Raw genomic sequence first — 13,644 nt, forward strand, 5'->3', positions numbered from 1 at the left:
GGCCCTCTCGCTCGACCAAAACTCTCGAGGACACCCAAACCCTAGAGAAAAAATGATGTTGGTCTTCTACCCCCTCTCGCTGCGCCCCTACCCGACAAACTCTCTTGAGGCCACCCAAATTTACCAAGTTAAAAGAGCATTGTCGTCGAGGCCACCCCAAACCCTTGACGCGTTGTGTCGAGGCCACCCCAAACCCTTGAAGCGTTGTCTAGGCCACCCCAAACCCTAGAGAAGCAGCGTCGAGGCCACTAACATGATTCCTTATTGTGATTAGCTAGCTAGTTCTACGTTTGCCACTAATATATATCCATCTGTACCATGTTTGAATAATAACTGACATGTTGTAAATATTTGCAGAAACTATGGAGCACTACCGAGACGAAGCAACAGAAGGGATGTTGGGGGAGATAATCGCAGAAGGAACTGATGTCGTTGCGTCATTTTTCAACGACGTCGTTGGTCAGGAAGGACTAGGTGAACAAGAGGGCTATATTCATGATGGCTCCGGCCCATTAATGCCGGCACAAGAAGAGGGCTATGTTCATGATGGCTCCGGCCCATTAATGCCGGTACAAGAAGAGGGCTATGTTCATGATGGCTCCGGTGATGACCCAATGGAGGTACAAGAAGGAGACCGTGCTGACAGCTCCGGTGACCGAACCGAGTCCGGCTAGGTATATATATATATATATTAGTTAAGCCCGTGCTGACTAGTTAATTGATGCAGTCATTGTTTTGGTATATGTAGACATATTAATTAACTCTCGTCTTTCTTCCTTTTTCTAGCCCTCTGGATCGAGCACAACTTCGGTAAGGAGACGAGGCCCGAAGAAAAAGTTGAGCTCAGATGAAAAGTTTGAGATCACAGCAATCGCGCCCGACGGCGAACCGATTGAACCCATCCGGACAAAGAACGCATTTGTTGCTCAGTGCGGGGTTCTTGTTAAGGACAAGATCCCGATCAGCATCCACCAATGGTATAAGCCTAAGGAGGAAGACCCTCAGGTGTCTTATGTCAATGATATGCAAAAAGATGATCTTTGGACTGAGCTGAAGGCAAATTTCACCCTACCGCCAGAGGAGGATCCGGAGAAGCCATTTAAAGAGCAATTAATCAAGTCTTGTGCTCTTAAGAAGATGGCAGGCCTATTCAGGAGGTGGAGGAAAAAGCTGAAAAAAATTTGTCGACAAAGAAGAGACACCAGAATTCATCGACAAATATGAGAAGATCAGAGATCACTGGCCCGCATTTGTGGCCTACACGACATCGGAAAAGAGTAAGAAGATGTCGGCGACAAACAAGCAAAATGCTGCGAAGAAGAAGTTTCACCATCGCACAGGGTCAGGTGTCTACCTGCAAGCCCGGCCTAAGTGGTCTAAGGCTGAGAGTGATCGGCTTGATAAAGGGATCGAACTGGAGACAATGAGATGGCCAGACCATTGCCGGACTTGGTTCTTCGGGGCTGGCGGAACCTTGGACCCTGTAACCGGGGAGTGCCGTTGGACGGACGAGCAACTGAAAACACCAGTCACAAGGCTTCGGCAGTATATCCATGCATCGCAGCAAGGGACGTTCATTCCAGACAGGGAGAAGGACGAGCTCACAATGGCCCTCGGGAATCCTGAGCACCCTGGACGGACACGAGGCACGCCAGGCTCCATTCCGTGAAAGGTTGGTTTTCCGGAAGCAGGGGATTACAAAACCCACGAGAGGAGGAAGAAACTGGAGCAGAGCCAACTGCAAGCGCTGCACGAAAGGGTAATGGGGCTAGAGGAACGAGAAGCAGATTGCAACAAACGACCTGCCGAAGCTTCCCCCGAAGCTACCCCGCCATCTCAGCGGAGAAGCAGCATGGCTTCCACCGAGCTGCTTCAGCCGGAGCATGTCTTGACGGCTCCTGCCAGTTATCCCGTGGATGCTATCACGGGGGCTCAAAATTGCCACCTTATGACGCGATGGATGAATTTGAAGGTCAAGGCGGCTGTTGGATCTGTTTATCCTACTGAATAAGGCGCAACTTTTCATTGTCGGCCGATTCCAGAAGGATATGCCAGGGTGATGGTGGATGAAATAACGGAGGGATTTGAGGACCTTCAGCTTGACCACCCTACCGGTGAAGGGGAGATTCGGCTGGGTTCTGCTCTGAAGACTCCATGCCTATGGCGGAAGGAGCTCATCAACCTTCCGAATTGGACGCCTCCGCCTCCTCCTCCTCCTCCTACAAGTCAGGGCACTCCGCCTCCTCCACCGCCTCCTCCTCCGGCGAGTGTCGATCAGGGCACTGGGCCTCCTTCTCGGGCGCGTGGCGGCACTCTGCCTCCTTCTCCGCCTGCGCCGGCGCGCCCGAGCAGCCAGCAGCCTCCTCCTTCTCCGGCGCGTGGTGGCACTCCGCCTCCTTCTTCGCCTGTGCCAGCGTGCCCGAGAAACCAGCAGCCTCCTCCTTCTTTGGCGTGTGATGGCACTCTGCTTCCTTCTCCGCCTGCGCCGGCGCACCCGAGCAGGCAGCAGCCTCCTCCTTCTCCGCCTCGCCAGCAAGGGCGGAAGAGACACGCCGCCACCCCGGCTGCTCCGGCGCGTCATAGTCCTTCTCCTCCACCTCGTAAGCAAGCACGAAATAAGATAGGCGCCACAGCCCCTCCGTGTGCTCTGGCGTCTAGCAGTACAGCAGCCAGCAGAGGCGGGAGGCAATACAGATACGGTCCACCTCTCAAGCCTCTAGAGAAGTTACCGTATGAGAGGACCGAGGATGAAAACGAGATGATCGTGCGGGCCCACGTGAAGGACTTCTTTGAAGGGGTGAAAGCATAGAGAAATCCACCTCCAGAAGAGAAGGTAGATCCGGTGAAAGCAAAGCGCACTATCGATGCCCTGAGGAAACCACCAAAGTCTCCGCCGAGAACCAACTGTCAGCGCATTACTGAACAGACATATCTCGAAGCCCAGCTGTCGGGAAGTACTGTCAGTGATAAAAGGTTAAAAGAACGAGCAGCTGGGAAAAAAATTGCCCAGCTCGGCGAACAAGCACAGCAATCGTGCCCCCCGCTCAATGTGTCTAATGCTCCGGGGACGGTGGCCGGTTATGGCAATCTTGGAGATTACCTGCCTGACGATCAACTTCCTGATTTCTTGGAGGTGGACGAACACAAATACGAGTACGGGAAGCCTCTCGTCAAAGATGAAAAATCTCTGACAACTATGATGCGAAGATTCCATAATTGGTACATGAAAACCTGCAGAGAGTCTGGGGGGGACGAATGCTTTGTATCTGAATATTAAAGAGGAGCATGACCTCGTTGCAACTGATCTGTTGACTGTTCCATTTGATGAGTTCTTCGCGTTCTTCAATCAAAAGACCCTCGATAAACTAATGGTCTTTTGCTACTGTTTGTAAGTACTATTTCGGTCATTAAGTCTCTATATATAGCTCGGCTCTTTCATTGCATGTATTTATAATTAATTATTCTCACTATATTATGCAGATTGAAGATCGTCGAGTGCAAAAAACAAGAAACGTATGATATTGGGTTCATTAACACAAATATCATAGATGAATTTCTGGTTAAAAAGCACCCCGCAGAGGCCGAGGTGAACTTGCTACAATCGTTGATCAAAAATCAAAACAAAGATTTAATACTCTTTCCTTACAACTCCCAGTGAGTGTTACTGTCGTGTGCATATTCGGTTTCCCTTATTACTCGAGCGAGGTTATAGTAATGTAATTGATGAGTTATGCATGCGTGCGCAGATTCCACTATGTTCTTCTGGAGATTAAGCTTGAGCGGGGAGTAGTATACGTCTTAGACTCGAGAAGAAAAGATCCCCAAACCTATCCGGACATGACTAAAATACTCAACAAGTAAGTTCAATCGATCATTTATCGCACCATATTGACAATTTTTTGTTCATTTCCTGATATCTCAAGTAATAATATTTATTTTCTTTGTCTTGCAGGTTTGGAAACAGTTCACCGCAGAAGTTCCGGGACTGCCGAAGGAGCTGCGATATACATACCCGAAAGTAAGTACTACTAGCTAGCTAGTTGCGCGCATCTCCCGTTGATTCTATAGCTGTACTTTCATCAATGCCATTTATAATGATTCATTATCAGTTTGATTGACCTCTGTTTCTCGTAAAGTGCTTGTGGCAGGAACAAGGGAATGATTTCTGTGGATACTACGTGTGCGAGTTCATCTACAACACGACTTTGAAAAATAAGCGGGGCTACTCTAAAAGACAACATGAAGTGCGTAAGCAATAATATTCACAATTTCATTTTATTACACCATCATTTCTGTTGAGTTTCATTAATATATGTATTAACCCCCTTCTTCAAATTAGACGTGGCAGATGCGGGATGAACTCCTAGAACAAGATCGCATGAAAACAATTCGAGAGGAATTGGCGGGATTCTTTCTTGACCACGTCATCAATAAAGCCGGAGAATATCATGTGGAAATTGATTTCAATTGCTAGGGGATTGTAAGAGATTTTACATATTGTATATGTATGTAGTCAGTAGCGTCAGATAGATAATACGAAAACTTGTTGTTCGATCAATCTCTCGGAGAAGGAGAGGTCGATCGATCACTTCTCTCGGTATGCATGACGAACTTCTGTACTTAATGGTTCCCTTCATTTTCTTACTAGCTAGCGTGTCGAGGACCTCTCTATGTACAGTACGTAGGGTCGACCAAGCACAGACATAAGAGAGGACACTTCTCTCTATTAATTAGCTAGCTAACACAATATATTAAACACCTAAATTAACCCCCCAAAACCCTCAAACCCCCCTCCCCCTTCAAAAAAAAACCACGACCACTGAAATGCTGACGCGTGGATGCCTTTTGATCCAGATTGGTACCACCAACCGGGACCAAAGGCCCTCCTTCCTGGGCTCGGCGCACCGGCCACGTGGAGGCACATACGTCCTAATTCGTGTTAGAACTGGGACTAAAGGGGAAGGCATTAGTAACGACCCTTTCCTTTAGTCCCGGTTCAAGACCCTTACGAACCGCGACTGATGCCCCTTTTTCTACTAGTAAAAGCAAGATCAGACGATCTAGAACTGTTGGACCCGTATGCTTAACCAGCACAAGAAGCTAGTGTTGGCAACGACGGGTGCTCGTGCATGACAGGCACGCGGACCCTGACGTGCACAGCGCAGCGCAGCCACCGGCCAGCGCGAGCGGGAGCACGTGTGCATCCATGTGTCACCGCACTGGAAGTTTCGATGGTGAAGCCACTCGGCTGGCCGTTGCATAGGAGGTGGCTACTGGCTAGCATGTGGCAAGCTAGCTAGGTGCTGCTGTAGTACCAGGTCGACGCGCGTGTATGTTATGTTTCTCCTATGTATGCGTAGATGCGTACCTGTCGTTGGCCACGTGCCCTCGTCCGGGAATCGATGCATGCCTGCGTGCTTCTGTTGGGTGCAACACTCCAGCGCCATGGCGGCCGTTTAATTTTAAAAGAGTAATTTTAGCATGCTCCTTCTTACCCGCTCTTTTTGACATACGAGGTAAAAAGGTAAAAGTTAGTCAGATCACTAGTTAATCAAATTAATGGCTCAGATCTATTGTGTACTTTTACCATTCATGTGAAAAAAAGAAGGTAAGAGAGAGCATGCTAAAACTGAACCTACTGTTCCAATGATATTCATTCGACTTGTGTGCAATTGGATTGTTCATTGGTCGGTTTTGCAGAGAAAGAAGCCGAAGGAAAAAAATACTGTTGCTAGGAGCAAAACTAATCGAGCGGGTGGCAAGTGAGGTATACAAGGCGACGCAGGGGTGAAGACTGAGGATTCAGCGACTGGAAGGATGAGGCCAACGAAGAAGATAAAAGGCCCCCTCTCTCTGTTTTTCGTCTTGTAATCTTGAACTTGTGGGAGAATAACTCTGGCAAAATGGATGTAAGCGATGCATCTCTTTTGTATTCCCATGCGGAGTAGCTTCAGCGTAGTTTCGATTGCGCGTTGGAAGAACCTGATGGTGCTGGACGGGACCCCTTTTGGTGTGTGTGCTCGCTTTTGGTTTCATTAATGAAATCAGAGGTAAACCTCTTTCGTTCAAAAAAAAGTTATGATTTCCGCGGTTATATATAAAGAGATCGGCAATCGATTGATTGTGGACAGCCCAAATTCACCCCGTTTATTTGTTTTCTACAGTCCTATGTAACTTTTCCATATATTCCTAAAAAATCTACCTTTCTTATACAGTCTCTTTGGGAGAAAGCTGGCCGAGGCGTAACGGCACGTACTCTATTAACTGCTGGGGAGAATACCACATGGGTTATTGAAAGAAATCTGCATTCTCATTTTTTTTTCGGGAACAATGGAAATCTGCATTCTGTGGGTGTGCAAACGAACGACACGACAGCGGTATAGACCACGGAAATGAGCACCGATCGATATTACCGAGCCTAATCCCAGCCACATACATACACCTACATGCACGCATTAATTATTATTTGGATGCAGTCATGTACGAGGACGACCTAGCTAAAAAACTATCACTATTTAGATCACCAGCTAGCTCTCTCTTTCACGTCGACGTAGGCAGCTAGTTTACTTAGCAGAATATTTATCTCTAGTACCAGTATAGATTTTTAATCACAGCCGACGACAAAGATCTACAGTGTAACAGCGACACAGTGAGGCGCCGGGAAATTAAGCATCCACCGCTCGCAGTTCCTATCGCCAGGATTACGGCCGATCGTGTGTAGATTAACAGGATTGCGCGAGCTAGCGACAGGTCGACAGGTAAATTAGGATCAAATTTTCCATGCATCCGTCCGTAGCTAGGATCGTCCGCCCCTGCTAATATCCAGTTTTACATTTTGTTTCTGTAAATTCTTCTAGAAAGTTCTAGTAGATATCCTGTAAGCATCAACACAATTGTATACTCGCATTGCCAACTAATTTGCTAGGTAATGTCCCCCGACTGAAGCGTACGCAAAACTGCTTCACGCAGTTCACGGGTGGTTATGTGTTGTGAAGAATTTCTCACTGAGAAAAAACTCGCAGTCGAGGAGTAAGCTTCAGCACAGCGAGTATAATCTTCATCCAGCACTGTGCGTTCGATCTGACCTGATCCTATATTTTGGCCCTGTTCCGTTCCTACAGTCAGGAGTGGACGCAGGCAAAATTAACAAATTTAACCTCAGAGCGAAAGTATTTCACAAATTAAATTGTTTTTAAAAAAATCACACTGTTGACTCTTTTGTGCAGCGTCCGACAGCAAGGCGTTGAACTCTACTATGCAACTCGCTACAGTTAGGCACTACACAGTATAGTGCGCGCCTAGCTATCGGGCGTTGCACAGGTGTGACACCTTAGTGTTAGGCGCTGCACATTAAGGATCAGTTGGGTGAAATATTTTTTAAAATAGTTTAGTTTGTGCAATAGTATCGCCCTGAGATCAAATTTATGCGTTTTGCCACGCACGCAAGAGCTGAGCTTATTATGCATCTCTGTCGGCGAGCCGCGCCTGCTTTTGCCCTTCACCATCGGTGGAAGTAGCTCACTCACCCACTCACCTCATGGCTCAGGCCCAGCATGTTGTTTTCTTGCCAAAATATCGTTCGGTTGCCGGCAAACCTTTGTTTTATTCGGTACGCTGACATGCCTAATTCCAGTAGCGTGATTGCGTTGCATGGTCGAGCACCTGCACGCGTGAATCGGCCATACTCAGCCGGTAGAAAACAACATGCCTAATTCCGGTAGCGTGATTGCTTTTTGCGTCGTACTCCATCGGTGAGCCGCTCGTGCGTGCCTAACCATTTTGCGCGGTGCTGTACGCACTATATTATTGGCTTATTGCTTGCGTGAAATCTCATTAGGAAAATCACGTACGTATATGACAGTCAGATCATGCATGTCGTCCTTGGCATCATCTGTGTTGTGTACAGTCAGATCATAGAAGGCCAGTCTCGTGTGGGCGACAGTGTCACTCTGTTCTACTGAAGAATCAACCATGAACTAGCACAAAAAAAGTCTGGAAGGAAAGAGCCTATGCAATTGGTTAACAATTTGACGGTACAGTTGATCTCTGTTGAGTAGCTCGTGCTGCCCGAAATGTCCTGGGACATGCTTAATTAGGAACCTTAATAAGCCTAGACTAATGCTACGTATTTGTCAATCAGTGATTTGATTAGTTTGAATGTTTGGTGCATCGTTTGCCAAAATCTAGGACTAGTAACGTCAGAGGACACTTTACACGACTGGGACATGTGGTTTACCTAGCTGAGTGCTGCATGTATCATTATCTCTTGGCTGTTTAATAAGGTAGAGGTCTAAGAAGCTTATTTCAACAGCACATGCAGAAATATCTTTGGAGATAAGCTTAGGGAATCAATCACTAACCTATTTGCTTTGTTTGACTTAGCCCAAAGTGATATTAGCAACAGTACTTAATCAGTTATCGCCGTGGAAGACTAGAATGTTCCAGGAGTAATCTATACAATCGATGAATGCTATGGGCACACGCGTACACATCTCCAACAGTAATCAATCGCTTTTTCTTCACAGTAAATAATTACTTGGTCACTTAAGTGAAGCCATCGGATCATCATCGCGATCTGGTCAGTAAACTATGTCAATGCCTTAATCAACCATAACTTTTCAGTTTTTTTAACAGCGATTTAACTCGATGTTCATTAGCTAGGAGCCATGGGTTAGGTTAGATTAGGTAGCTTTCCACCTCTGGCCGGCCAGCAGCTCGTTGCAGATGGCCATCAATATAATCGCGTCACTTGCAGAAGGTTTATCCTTGATTGTAATTTTTTGTTGGTAGCTTCCCAAGCTCGACGCTTGGTGCAGAGGGCTTATCTAGAGCACAAGTTCTTTCACGGAAAATTCATCCAAAAACAGGAACGTTGGTGGTGGTTACGTTGACTATCACTTGTTCTTGTAGTATGTAGACATTATTGTTGCTTGCAACTAGTGGCAGAGCTAGAGGGTGGTCAGTGTAGGCCACGGCCCACCCTGAAATTTGTCAATAGCATTTATATCATAGAAAAATAATATAACAACTATAAATAAATAAATTTTATCAACATTTTCATTGTCGGCCCAACACTGGCCCACTAGGCTAGATCGTCACTGCTTGCAGCTTGGGCCAGGCCATGCTCACATGTGATGCTAAAAGTATGACCATGGTGATCTTGGCTTGCAGAAGCTAGGCAAACATCTTCCAAACAAGGTCGCCAAAATCTTACCTATCAATCTTTTTTCCGCTTGGAACAACTTTGGTGAAAACTACCTGTGAATGGGATCTTTGTGCCACCAAAAGACAACCAACATGGAACAACAGCAGCGCATCCCTACAACAAAAAGGGGAGTATGGCCTGGGGGTGGCTAGAGGCGCACAAAGGGTGAGCCATGGCGATGAAGGACGAGTGACACTTAGAGAACAAGAGCTGGAGGGTGAAGCAAGGATCACCTAGTGTTTGTGTCACCAAGAACTTGATGGGGTGGTCGAAAGGAGTTGAGGTGCATGACAATGAGACTTCAATGGTGGCTGATGACCCACAAGTGTATGGGGTCAATTGTAGCCCTTTTCGATAAGTAAGAGTGTCGAACGCAATGAGGAGCAGAAGGAAATGACAAGTGGTTTTCAGCAAGATAATGTCTACAAGTGCTAAAATTATAATTAGCGGAGTAGTTTGGTAGCAAAATAATTTTTAACGAGCAAGTAACAATAGTAGTAATAAAAGTGCAGCAAGGTAGCCCAATCCTTTTGAGGCAAAGGGCAGGCCAAAAAGGTTGCTTATGATAAGCAAAGTTTTCTTGAGGGTACACGGGAATTTCATCTAGTCACTTTCATCATGTTGGCTTAACTCGTGTTCGGTATTTTGATAATTTGATATGTGGGTGGACCGGTGCTTAGGTGTTGTTCTTACTTGAACAAACCTCCTAGTTATGATTAGCCCACTCACAAGCATCCGCAACTACAAGAAAAGTATGAAGAATAAATTCTAACCATAGCATTAAATTTTTGGATCCAATCGGTCCCTTACGGAATAGCGCATAAACTGGGGTTTAAACTTCTGTCACTCTCGCAACCCACCATCTAATAACTACTCCACAATACATTTTTTTAGGCCCAAATATGGTGAAATTTCATGTAGTTGACGTCACACGACACCACTAAGAGAATGGCGACATACATACCATCAAAATATCGAACACATAGAAAGTTCACATGACTACTTGCAACATGATTTCTCCCGTGACCTCAAGAACGAAAGTAACTACTTACAAATGATAAACATGCTCAAGATCATAGGGGTATTGAAGAGAATAATGGATCTGAACATATAATCTTCCACCAAATAAACTATATAGTAATCAACTACAAGATGTAATTAACACTACTAGTCACCCACGGGCACCAATCTATAGTTTCGATACAAAGATTGAACGCAAGAGATGAACTAGGGTTTGAGAGGAGTTGGTGCTGTGAAGATGTTGACGAAGATAGCCCTCCCCAAGATGGGAGAGTTGTTGGTTATGATGATGACGATGATTTTCTCCTCCGGAAGGGAAGTTCCCGCGGCAGAATCGCTCCACCGGAGGGCAAAAATGCTCCTGCCAAAGTTCCGCCTAGAGGCGGCGGCGCTTCGTCCCGAATGTGCTCGTCTCATTTTTGCTGGGTCAAAATGACTTATATACCAAATGATGGGCACTGGAGGTGGGCCGAGGAGGGCAGCACCCACCAGGGCGCGCCCAGGCCTCCTGGCGCGCGCAGGTGGGTTGTGCCCACCTGGTGGCCCTCCTCTGGTACTTATTTGCTCTAATATTTATTAAATATTGCACAAAAAATCCTTGGGGAATTTCAGCTCGTTTGGAGTTGTGCAGAATAGGTAGCTTGACGTAGCTTTTTCAGTCCAGATTTCCAGCTGCCAGAATTCTTCCCCATGGGTGCATACCTTGCATATTATGAGGGAAAAGCCATTAGATTACTCCAAAAAGCATTATTATACAATAATAGGAAAACATGATGCAAAATGTACGTATCAACTTCCCCCAAACTTAGACCTCGCTTGTCCTCAAGCAAAAGTCAAAATCGACAAATATGTCCACATGCTTAGAGAGAGAGGTGTCGAGAAAAGCAAAAATACGAACATAGCAGCATCATGTGACTTATTATATCAGCAACAAACTTTAATATAAAACGTTTATCATAGAACTATTATCATAGACTTCTTATGAACAAGTGACAATTCATCACAACATCGAAGTATAAAGCATAAACTCTATTGGAAACCAACAAACTATGTTCTCAATCAACTTTGCAACTACAATTCATCATCTTTTCAGGAAGCGTCAGGTATCGAAGCCTTTAGGCAAGTCCACATACTCAACCATCATTTAGTCTTCTATGATTGCTAACACTTGCTACCTCTTGAGCTTGCGTTGGTTTTCCCCTTGAAGAGGAAATGATGATGTAGCAAAGTAGCGTAAGTATTTTCCTCAGTTTTGAGAGCAAGGTATCAATCCAGTAGGAGACGACACACGAGTCACCTAGTACCGGCACAAACAATCAAGAACCTCGCAACCAACGCGATAAAGGGATTGTCAATCCTTTCACGGTCACTCGCAAAAGTGCTCAATTTTGACCATAAATTTAACAAACAATATGCTAATGCATGTCATAAAAAATTATATTGATGGATTCATATTTGAACATAATTTCCAATGAAATAACTTCTGTTATGTATAACTTACATTTTTTAGTTAAAATCATGGTCAAAATATGACACAAAATACAAAGGGGACTAATAAACCAGGACTTAGGTAACATTTACTATTTTCTATGATTGTTTTTATATTGGAATGAAGCCAATACTCAATTACTTTCAATGAATATATTGATCATAAACCCACAATTCATCGGATCCCAACAAACACATCGAAAACAAGATTACATCGAATAGAACTTCAAGAAGATCGAAGAGAATATTGTATTAAAGACGAGAGAGAGAGAGAAGCTCGTCGACTCAGTTACTTCCAATGAATATACTGATCATAAACCCACCAGTCATCGATCTTTGCACCGATTTCATGAAGCTTGTCGGAGAGTGTCTTGAGGCGCCGACAGTAGTCATCAATGGACATATCATCTTGATGACACCCAAAAAATTCCTACTGCAAAAAAACATGACGTTGGAGACGATTGTCGGTGAAGAGTCCATTGAGCTTGACCCACATGTCGCGCATCATCACCATCACTCATGATCATGTGAAACAGGTCCTTTGAGATGGTGAGATAAAACCACCGAATGAGCATGGCATCGATGGCAGTCCACTCTGATTCGCCGTGCATGGCACGCGAGTCGATGAAGCCGTTGACATGATCCAGGAGATTGTACTCCCGAAACATGAGGGAGAAATAGGTCTTCAAGAAGTAGTATGTGGAGTCGTGGTGGTCGAGACGGACAGGAACACGCTCGAAGATGTTTGTGTCGCGGATGTCGGTGGGATTGGGGCCGACAAAGGGATTGCTAGCACCAGAGAGGGAGGAGTTGGAAGACATGGCAGTGGCTAGGAGGAGCTAGTGTTTTGGGTGGAGAAAGGAGAGAAGGGGCGCGGCTGTACTGGAGAGAGCAGCAGCATCGTGGGGAGGAGGGGAAGGACGCGGCGGCGGCAAGGGGATGTGGCGGCAGCCTGGAAGGTGAGGTGCGGTGGCGGCACGGCAGCGGGAGGGTGCGGTGGCGGCGCAAGTAGCAGAAGCTAGAGTTAGATCGCGGTAACAGATACCATGTAGAGAATTGTGGTATTTCATAATATTTTGATCGGTGCAATATGCACATATATATGATGTACAGTGTGGGCCTGTACCTCAATCTATACAAGGAAATATGAGGTGGGCTTGATGTACAAGAAACAAGCTATACATGCAACAATATTTGCTCAACAAGGAGGAAGAGCACTGAAGGAATTTCCCGACAAGTAGGTGGCACTACCGTAGGCGAGTTTGACATGGGTGGGGGAGGCAGAATGGTAGTTGGATATCGAGCGGTAATCATTCCCGCTGGAGTAACAACAAATTCTTAGCGAAATTAACTAACAACTCCTTCTAGATAATAGCCTAAGTGAAAAACATCATTACTGCAATGGATGCCACTAGAAGAAATCCTACTATTGATCCAGCTGGGAGTAAGAAACAAATCATCACAACAACTAGGAGTGCATATGGAACCTTTTTAAACTTCTCTATTTGCACTTGCATCTCGTTGATTTTGATGTGCAGAACATTAATTTGTCCTTGTTTCTCATCCATCTTCATTTATATGTCATCCATCTTGATTTGCTTCTCTCGTGCATCAATTAACACATCATCAACTGGGCTCTGAGTGGTCGACTGCAGTACGCGACCCATTGATTTACATAAAGCCATTAAGAGATCGATCCATATCCATGCGTGGCAACAGAAAGATGCCCGCATATGCATATGTGCGTATGTATTAATGCTATAAACCGAAAGTTACCAATACCCTAGTTAACTAATGAAAAGATAGAGACGTTTGGTTATACCTCAGTTCCTTTGCGTGCATACATAACAAATTCTCGAGCTACATTTCTACGAGTGTACCTGGTTCTGGTCACACTGGGCATTGCAACCGCAAAAGAGCATTGGTGAGCA

The sequence above is a fragment of the Triticum dicoccoides genome, chromosome 6B (genome assembly GCF_002162155.2).
Source record: "Triticum dicoccoides isolate Atlit2015 ecotype Zavitan chromosome 6B, WEW_v2.0, whole genome shotgun sequence".
NCBI lineage: Eukaryota > Viridiplantae > Streptophyta > Magnoliopsida > Poales > Poaceae > Triticum > Triticum dicoccoides.